This window comes from Chiloscyllium punctatum, chromosome 27 (genome assembly GCF_047496795.1).
Source record: "Chiloscyllium punctatum isolate Juve2018m chromosome 27, sChiPun1.3, whole genome shotgun sequence".
Taxonomy (NCBI): domain Eukaryota; kingdom Metazoa; phylum Chordata; class Chondrichthyes; order Orectolobiformes; family Hemiscylliidae; genus Chiloscyllium; species Chiloscyllium punctatum.
In genome coordinates, this window is record NC_092765.1 from 74,944,425 (window position 1) to 74,954,989 (window position 10,565).

The 10,565-nt window shown below is 43.7% G+C and overlaps 1 long non-coding RNA gene across 1 annotated transcript in view; it reads left to right on the forward strand.

The window, feature by feature from the left end:
• Window positions 1–10,558, forward strand: part of LOC140453319 (uncharacterized) — a 33,920-nt gene extending 23,362 nt beyond the window's left edge. The window contains exons 3-4 of the long non-coding RNA XR_011952356.1: window positions 1,581–1,744; window positions 10,529–10,558. This is a non-coding gene — a long non-coding RNA (uncharacterized lncRNA). The remainder of the gene's footprint in view (window positions 1–1,580; window positions 1,745–10,528) is intronic.
• The last annotated feature ends 7 nt before the right edge of the window (window positions 10,559–10,565 follow it).

The following is a 10,565-nucleotide window of genomic DNA, read 5'->3' on the forward strand; positions in this document are numbered from 1 at the left end:
AGCAGAGCAGTACACGATGTCCACATGAACTTTATCAAGGCCTTTGACAAGGTTCTGCATGAATGATTGGATAGTAAGTTTAGATCAAGCATTACCAGGGAGCGCTCACCAACTGGATACAAAACAGATTGACGGTAGGAGACAGAGCATGTTCATAGAGGGTTACTGCTCAAACTGCAGGCCTGTGACTAACGGTGTGCCGTGGGGTTCGGTGCTGGGTCACTGTTGTGCATCATTTATATAAATGTTCTGGATGAAAATACAGGAGCCATAGTTAGCAAGTTTGTGAGTGAGACTGAAATTGGTGGGAAAGTGAACAGTGAAGAGGGTTATCGAAGAGTACAATGGGATCAACACTACTGCTAGGCCAGTGAGGTTAGGAATAACAGGTGGAGAAATGCACAGTGTTGTATTGTGGTAAAGCAGACCAGGCTGGACTTGTACAATTAATGTTCGGGCCCTGTGTATTGTTGTCAATCATTTCAGTGACCCAGGGAGTCAGGTACACAGTTTTTTAAAAGTAGTGTCACGGGTAGACAGGCTGGTGAAGCAGGCGTTTGGGATGGTTCCCCTTCATTGGACAGAGCATTGAGAGTAGGAGTTGGGATGTCATGGTGTATCTGTACAGGACATTAGTGAGGCCTCTGTATAAGCATTGGTGATAATCTGGTAAAAATCAACATGTTCACGTATGTCCTTTAGGGAGGGATATCTGACATTCTTACCTGGTCTGGCTCACATGTGACTCCAGTCCCACAGCAATATGGCTGACTCTGAGCTGCCTCTGGGCAATTAGCAGTGGGGTAATGTATGCTGGTCCATCCGGTGACATCCTCAGGCCATGAATGAATCAATGAAAATACAGATGTCCATCCCTACCTTTGCAAACAGCTCTAGTTGCAGCAATTCGTACTGGCTTTGTAACATTGTTCAGGCCTTTGCCCCTCTCTGTAACACCCTAACCATCTCCAGCACCTTCAATTCTCCCTGTTCCGATCATCTGATTAAACGCTGACAATGTTTCCTCTTCCTACTGCACTCCTCCTGCTAGGAGACTCCCTCGCGATCTCTTTAACAAATGTGTCCCCATTTCTAAACATTGGCTTCTTCGGAATTGATCATTTTTTTTTCATCTCTTATTCAAATCTGGTAAGTCCTGGACCAAGATCTTCTGAAGTGGGGAATGAGCATAGGGAAGCACTTCGAGACTTGGTGTGGGGAAAATGGGAATCCAGGAGAAAAAAACACAAGGAGCCTGCTGTCACATCAATGCCCCACCCACCCCCTTCTCATGTCCACCTTCTGCCACAAGTGGAACAGAGTCTGTAGAAGGCCAAATCGGTTTGTCCAGCCAACTCCAGCCTCCCACCCCCCACTGAGAGTGGCAGAGAGTCAGCCTCTTCTGTGATGTGATAGGAAGGTTGTATCCCCTCAATTATCCCAGTGCCTTTGTTACAAATTCAAACAATTCCCTGTTAATACAGTGTCTAATAATGTGATATCACTCAGTATCTCTCCATGTGGTATCCCTTGCTGTGTCGGTCTATGTTCTGTCCTAACAGCATTTCTCCCTCTTACAGATGGTCTGAGATCCTGACTCAACAGAATTGTCCACTCCAGAGAGACGCAGCAGCACAGGCAAAGGATGGAGGCTGGGATTTTTAAGATCTCTGCTGGACTCAGTTCCACGCTGCATGAGTTAATCTCATTGCATCAATCTAATTTCCCATTCTGTCTCATGCAGGTAATCAGGATGTTCCTAACTTCTGTCTCATCCATCACCTCATTGAAGCTGGTTAATCAGCCAGAGAGAGGGAGATCTGGAGCCTTCAGTACATCATACAGCCAGTAAGATCACTCACAGTAAACAGCACAGGGTGGAGGTAGTAGACTTCTATATTCAGACCTGGAAGAGCGGACATCGATACAGAGCTGGGAAAGCAACATTCTAGGCTTCATTCCCACCATCTTGTGAGGGTCCTGCTTTCACCTCTGCTGTACTGGTCCTCAATGCAACAGCACAACGGATCGCAGGCATCAATCCTGACCCATGCTTTATTCGTGATCTCTGTAATATTCTCCAGTCCTGATAATCCTTCCTCGGTTTGGAATCTCCTCTAGTCCACACCACACCTCTGTCTTTGTCTCTGTCAGGTTCTCCAGTCCCTAACACATTAATCCCAAGCTCCTCCAGTAGATACTAAATTCCTTCATCCCTGTAAACCCTGACAGCCCTGTCTATCCTTGTAAGCTCCTCCTACCAATATTCCATGTCAATGTATTTGTCTTTAACCTCTCCATCGGTCCCTACCTATGTAATCTTCTCCAGCTCCTACAACCCTTCCTTAGCTGTGAAAAATTTCTAATCTCCTTATCCTTCTCCAATTCTTTGATCTTTATCTTGTTAAATTTCATCCTCATTCCTGACACCATACCCCTCGCGACCACAGGAACCTCTTTCAGTTTGTGCAACCCTCCCCATCTGTGTAACTGTCTCCAACCCAGTAACCTGGCATTTTCCATTGCCTTCCTATCTCTGTAGCCTCCAGACCCTAGAAGCCGCCTTATATCTGTAAATGTCCTCAGTCACGTCAACCTTCCATATCTCTGTTAGTATACACAATAATCTCCGAGATGAAACAGCTCCCTGTTTGTGCCTCTTCGTCTGCCTACCTCTTCCTTTCTCCATCCCTATCCTTATCTCCGGGATCTAATCCAGTTCCCTCTATCTCTGAAAATTCCTTTAATCCCCAAACTGCTTTGTCCCACTGACATTCTTGACCAGATGTAACTCTGTTTAACTCTAGCATCCTCGAGTCCCTGTAAGCCTCCCTATCTCTGTAACCTCTACACATCTGTTCAACTCCCCACTACCGAGGAATGACTCCCTGTAATCGCCATAAGGGAGAAGGAATGACAGTGATCAGATATGATGGAACTGTCATTCCGGTGATTTAGCTGCATAATGACCATCGCTGGGAAGTGAGTACTGAAGGGTTGTTGGGATAGAGTCAGAGAGATGTACAGCATGGAAACCGACCCTTCGGTCCAACCCATCCATGCTGAGCAGATATTCCAACCCAATCTAGTCCCAATAGGCAGACTAGGCAAAAAGCCAACAAGTTGTGAAGGAAGGATGAGATTAATGCATTAATGAGACAGTCATGTGGATCTGAATATAAAAAGTGTAACTGAGAATAAGCAAACAGCAGCAACCGTTAGCAGGAATTCTTTTGCAGGCACCAGACAGTGATGGGAATGTCAATATGGTTACAGTCAGGACACTGAATGTACTTGTAGCAAGGGCAGTACTGTAGCTGTGTGTGACAGTGGTCTCCATGCCGACTCATACAGCAATGGGTATCAGTGCTGTAACGGATAGAATCCTGGATTGTATGTGAGATAGTTTTCTATCATATCATATTTGTAGATCAAATACTGTAGATCAAATAAATATCCAAGAATCCCATTATAAAGGAGTTTTGTGAGCAGAGACACATAATATTATGCAGGACATTTTGAGTTTGTGCTCAGACCTTGAGATTTAGGAGGGGAATGAGGCCATTTGGCCCATTGAGTATGCTGTGTCCTTCAATCAGATCATGGCTGTTCAACTCTACTTTCCTGCCTTTTCCACAAAACCCTTGTTTCCCTGATTAACTAAAATCTGCAGGAGGTGACAGAACAGTTGGAGAGATAGACAGAAATGGCAAATTGAGTTTAATCTGGACAAGTGTGAGATGATGTCAAATTCAAGAAGAAAGTTATCATACTAATGGATATTGATATACAGAAGGATCTTGGTGCAAGTCAGTAACTCCCAGAAAATGGCAACAGAAGTGTTTCAGATGGGACAGAAAGCAAATGGAGCACTGACCTTCATCAGTCACAACATTGGGTATAGTGGTTTGCATCTGATGTTGTATTTGTATCAAATGGTCGTTTGGCCACATTTGGAGTACTGGGTGCTGGTCTCATCTCCACACAATAGGAAGGATGTAGAGGCTTTGGAGAGGGGACAAAAGGGGTTTATCAGCACGTTGCCTGTGTTCGGGTTTTTAAGAGTGTGTTTGGTGAAAGAGGAAATTAAATAAAGTTGGATTGTTTAATGAGAGTATAAGAGGCTGACAGGTGACCAGGTACAGTAATATAACATTTGGAACAGGGTTAGATAATGTAGAAAATCAGAATCTCTTTTCCAGTGTGTAAGTTTCAAATGCAAGAGTGCATAGGTTTAAGGTGAGAAAGAGGAAGTTTAAACGAGATGTGTGAGGCAAGTTTTTTTAACGTAGAGTGGATTTTACTGAGGGAGGTCGTAGAAGCAGAAATGTGAGTAAAGGTTTCAAGTGGGATTTAGACAGAAACATGAACAGGTAGAGAATAGAGGGATATGGACCATGTGCAGGCAGATGGTATGAGTTAGAATAGTATCTTAGACAGCATAGACGTGGTGGGCCGAATGGCCTGTTTCTGTGCTGCACTGTTAAGTTTTCTAACTTCCCAGCATCTGACCCAGCATGCTGAAATTGTTAGAAAGGATATGACAATATACAATAAATGGCCACTTAGAAACACATTTGATAACAGAGAATTTGTTTTTGAGCCTGTTGGATTTAATTTGTTGGTGTGAATATAAATGGCAGAATTGTAAGGGTGTAGGAGGGGTGTAGTGGTATAGGGGATATGGTGTATTTGAATTATCAGAAACCTTTACACAAGTTTCAATAAGGGCTAAGGAGTAACTTGGTAGAGAATAGGGCCCCTTAAAGATCAATAAGGTCACCCAAGTGTGGAACCAGAGGGGTTGAGTGAGATATTAGACAAAATAGTCTTGTCAGTATTTACTGTGGCGAAAGACATGGAAGCTCGGGAACTTGGGGAAATAAATAGTGATGTCTTGGAAAGAATCCTCACCAGAGAAGCGAAAGTGCTGGAATCTTACAACAAATAAAGGTAGATCAATCCTCAGTAGCTCATTAGGTCTGTGCTCGAATTTTGTGGGAAGCTCAGGAAGAGATTGCAGTGTCCCTAACAGAGATATTTATATTATCAACAGACACAGTAACGTGTCGGAAGGGTTGCTAATGCTGTTCCATCACTTAAGGGCTGCAGGGAAAAGCCAGGAAATTACAGCCCCGTGAGCCCAGTGATGGGGAAGTTGTTGGAGGAGATTCTGAGAGAAAGGAGCTCCTTAATGAGAGGTCCTTAATGAATACTATGTCTCAGTATTCACTGCTGAGAAGGGTCTTGTCGTTTGTGAGGACAGCGTGAAACAGGCTGATGTACGTGAACAGGTGGATGTTAAGAAGGAGGATGTGCTGAGAATTTCGTAAAAGATAAGGATAGATACGTCGCTGAACCAGACGAGATGCGTCCAAAGTTAGTACACGAAACGAGGGAATCGATTGCTGTGCACCTGGTGATGACCTTTGCGCCCTCACTGTCCACTGGAGTTGGACTAGATGATTGGAGGCAGGAAAATATTATTCCCTTGTTCAGGAAAGTGAATAGGGATAATTCTGGGAATTGCACACCTGTCAGTCTTGTGTCTGTGGTGTGCAGATTATTGGAGAGGACTCTGAGAGACAGGATTTATTATTCCTTAGGAAACCATAGTTTGATTAGAGGTAGTCAGCATGGTTTTGTAAGGGGCAGGTTATGCCTTTCATATCTTCTTGAATCTTTTGAGAATGTGATGAAACACCTTTATGGCTCATTCAGAAAGTATGGAGACATGGGATACAGGGAAACCTGTCTGTCTGGATACGGGATTACTGGCCCACAGAAGGTATAGGGTGATGATAGTTAGAAACAACTCATCCTGGAGCTGAGTGACCTGTGGTTTTCTGCAGGCAGTTGTTACAGGATCTCTGCTCTTTGTGATTTTATGAATAAGTTGGATGTGTGAGTAGAAGAGTTGGTTAGTAAGTTTGCCAATGACGCGAAGGTTGGTGGAGTGGTGGATAGTGTGGAGGGCTGTTGTAGGTTGCAATGGTGCAATGACAGGATGTAGAGTTGGGCGGAGAAGTGGCAGATGGAGTTCAATTTGGAAAAGTGTGGAGTCATTCATTTTGAAGATTGAATTTGAATGCAGGATACAGGGTTAAAGGTAGGATCTTTGGCAGTGTGGAGGAACAGAGGGATTTCTGGTTCCAAATCCATAGATCCCTCAAGGTTGCCACCCAAGCTGATTGGCTTGTTAAGAAGGAATATATTGTGTTGGATTTCATTAGTTTGAGAATTGAGTTTTAAAGTTGTGAGGTTATGATGCAGCTCTATAGAGCCCTAGTTCGACCCCACTTGGAATATTGTGTTCAGTTCTGGTCCCTTCATTACAGGAAGGATGTGGAAGCTTTAGAGAGGGTAAAGAGGAGATTTACCAGGATGCTACCTGGACTGGAGAGCATGTCTTATGAAGAAAGGTTGAGGGAGCTAAGTCTTTTCTCATTGGAATGAAGAAGAGTGAGGGGTGACTTGGTAGAGGTGAACAAGGTGATGAGAGTCATAGAGCGAATAGAGAGAGATTTTTTTACCCTGACATAAATAGCTATGACAAGGGGGTATAATTTTCGGGTGATTAGCAGATGGTTAAGCGGAGATCTCAGAGGTAGGCTCGTTCCATATGAAGTGGTGAAACTGGAATGCACTGCCAGCGGTGGCAGTAAAATTAGATGCATTAGGGACATTTAATATCCTTCTGGATAGGCACATGGATGATAATAAAATGAAGGATATGGAAGTTAGAGTCATAGAGATGCACAGCACGGAAACAGACACTTCGGTCCAACCCGTCCATGCCCACCAGATGTCCCAACCCAATCTAGTTCCACCTGCCAGCACTCGGCCCATATCCCTCCAAACCCCTCCAATTCATATACACATCCAAATACCTCTTCAATGTTGCCATTGTACCAGCCTCCACCACTTCTTCTGGCCGCTCATTCCATACACATACCGCCCTCTGCGTGAAAAAGTTGCCCCTTAGGTCTCTTTCATATCTTTCCCCTCTCACCCTAAACCTATGCCCTCTAGTTCTGGACTCCCCCACCCCATGGCAAAATACTTTGTTTATTTACCCTATCCATGCCCCTCATAATTTTGTAAACCTCTATAAGGTCACCCCTCAGCCTCTGACACTCTCCCTGTAGCTCAAATCCTCTAACCCTGGCAGCATTCTTGTAAATCTTTTCTGAACCCTTTCAAGTTTCCCAACACCTTTCTGATATAAGGAGACCAAAATCGCACGCAATATTCCAACAATGGCCTAACTAATGTGCTGTACAGTCGCAACATGACCTCCCACCTCCTGTACTTGGTACTCTGACCAATAAAGGAAAGCATACCAAACACCCTCTTCACTATCCTATCTACTTGCGACTTCACTTTCAAGGTGCTATGAACCTGGACACCAAGGTCTCTTTGTTCAGCAACACTCCCTAGGACCTTACCATTAAGTGTTTGAGTCCTGTTAAGATGTACTTTCCTAAAATGGAGCACCTCGCATTTATCTGAATTAAACTTTATCTGCCACTCTTTTTTTATCTTACGGTCGGATAAAGGATTGGCATGTCACCATGGCCAAAGGGTCTTGTTCTGTACTGTTCTGCGTTCTACCTGTAGTATCTTAAACTTGGTAATAAGCTCAGATCAGTGTAAAAGGATACGGCATTCAGGAGGAGCTAGTCAACTGGACTGAAAATTGGGCTTGATGGTAGGAGACAGAGGGTGATGGGGGACATGCTGTTTTTCTGACAGGAGGCATGTGACCAGCGGTGGAGTCGGTCCACTGTTGTTTGTCATTTGGATAAATGGTTTGGATGGGAATATTGGTTTCCCATTAAGTCAGTTTTTTGGTTGACACTGGAATTGGTGGTAAAGTGGACAGTGATGAAGGTTATCTGTGATACAACAGGATGAACAGCACTGCTGGGATAGTGGGCTGAAGAATAGCAGATGGAGTTTAATTAGATAAATTTGAAGTGTTCCATTTTGGTGAAACAAACCAGGGTGGGACTTGTACAGTTAATGTTAGAGCCCTGGGTCGTGTTGTCAGTCAGTGACCCAGGTACACAGTTCTTTGACAGTGGTGTCACAGGTAGACAGGCTGGTGAAGCAGGTGTTTGGGGTGGTTTCCTTCATTGGGCAGAGCATTAAGAGTGTGAGTTGGGATGTAATTTTGTACAAGATATTGGTCAGACCACCATAAAAGCATTGTTGATCAGTGGGAAGAACTCATCTGGTTCACTGACCTCCTTTAGGGAAGGACATCTGACATTCTAACCTGGTTTGGCCGACATGTGACTCCAGACCCACTGCAATATGACTGACTCTGAGCTGTCCTCTGGGTAATTAGCAGTGACACCCACATCCCATGAATGAATAAATAAAAATACATATGTCCCTCCCTACCTCTGCAAACCCCTCCAGCTGCAGCAATTCAGACTGGCTTTGTAACATCGTTCAGGCCCTGACCACTCTCTGTAACACTCTCACCACCTCCAGCACCTTCACCTCTCCCTGTTCCTTTTGTGACAATAAACCCTGACAATGATTCCCCTTCCCATTGCCTTCCCCCTGCTAGCAGACCCTTTGCAATCCCTTTAACACTTACTCCTTCAACACGCTCTCATTTTAAGATTTTAAGTACTTTGTGATGATCTTCTCATCCTCATAATCTAATATGATACATTTTGTCCTGAGTGAGGGGCCGGTGGGAATTTCGTGCTGTCTGCTTCAATGGAATGTCCTTTTGTTGAGTGATTTACACTGTTCCTTCAAATGATTTCCACTGTTCATTTACAGGCACATGTTTCAGTCTGTTTAGCCTGTTTACCTTAGTCCGTTCTCCTCTTAAACCCATGTAATTGGCTGTTTTTATTTCTAGTTGTAGCGTGTCCTTTCTGTGATTCACTTTAAAACTTTATATTTCTTTAAACTGCACTTTATCACAATTTCCTGAAGGATCTCTCCAGGTGATATTACTTATTCACTAAGTTTCATCACACAAGGATCGCTCTGAGATAGTTATGTCCCTAGCCAGTTGCACAATCTTATTCAAAGCAACACTGAAAAAAGTTCTCTGAGCTCCTCTTCCAATATCACTGTTGTCAGTGTGACTGTCCCAGATTATGGCAATATTGAAGTTTCCCAAAATTATCATAATGTGCTTGTTAAAAAATTCCAATGAGTTCCTGTTTAATACAGGGATGAGCAATGAAATGCTGTTCAGTGGCTAAAACTGTTCTGCTGCTTGTGTCCTTGGCAAGTAGTAGCCAGAATTTACATTCAAACTGACTCTACTTCATGATCTGAGGTCAAACGTTTTCTCTGTAATTTGTAATCCATTATTGTTAGCGTTACCCATTTTGCCTGAATTTCCATAAGGTTGTGATCCATTGAATATTTATGTCCACCTTTTGTTCGCCCTGTAACCACGTCTCTCTGGTGTCTAAATCTCTTTTATCTCTGTGTCACAAATGAATCTACTTTTTTGAAGAGACATTATCCATTCCAAAAAAAAACATAATTTACTCTTTCCCACAATTTTCTGTCACAAATCTATTTGCTGATCTACAGTTTTAGTTAAACTCTGTCCCATCCTGTTCCTTTCTGCTTGTCTTCAGTCACATTCCCATGTTGCTCCCATACTTCACCTTATCCCGTTGGATTTGGAAATCTCCTTTCACCTGAACCCTGTCCCTGCATCTTCTCTGTCAGTTTAAAGCCCTGTCCATAAACCTACTGACATGATCGGTCAGGACACTGGTCACAGCACAGTTCCAGTGGGACCATCCTAATGGATTATTTATTAAAACAGGTATGGGATGTGGGTGTCTCTGGCTGACCAGCCTTTCTTGCTCAGCCCTAGCTGCCCTTGAGCTGAGTAACTTGCTCGGCCATTTCAGAGTGTAATTGAGAGGCAAACACTTTTCTGTGGGTATGTCTTGCAGACCACATGAGGATGGGCAGATGTCCTTCTCTAAAAGACAAGTGTTTGGGCTTTTCTTTGTACATCAGCAATGTTTTCATACGTATTTACGGATTGTTAATTACCATTTGTTTTAGTTATTGATTTCAAGTTTCTCCATTTCTGATGGTGGGATTTAAACCTGCCTCCACAGAACATTCACTGAGGTTTGGCATACATGCTCTCGCAATAATACCAAGCCAGCACGTCACCTGCTCACAGGTTGCTCAACCCTGAGCACAGATACATTATGAAGCTAAACCCGTTCTTCCTACACACTTGTTTCATCCTAAAATCATCCTGCACTCTGGTGATATCACTCAGTCTCTCTCTATGTGGTATCCCTCACTGTGTGGATCTAATTGCTGCCTCTGTCAGCATCTCTCAATCTTGCAGCTACTCCACATCCTGAGCCAACAGGATTGTCCACTCCAGAGGGATACAACAGCGCAGGCCAGGAATGGAGACTGGGATTTTCCAGATATCTGTGGGACACAGTATCATTCTCCCTGTGTAACCCTCACTGCTTCTGTCTAATTTCCTATTCTATCTATATTTCAGTCTCCTATACGTACTCAGGAAGTTACTGACACAGTGG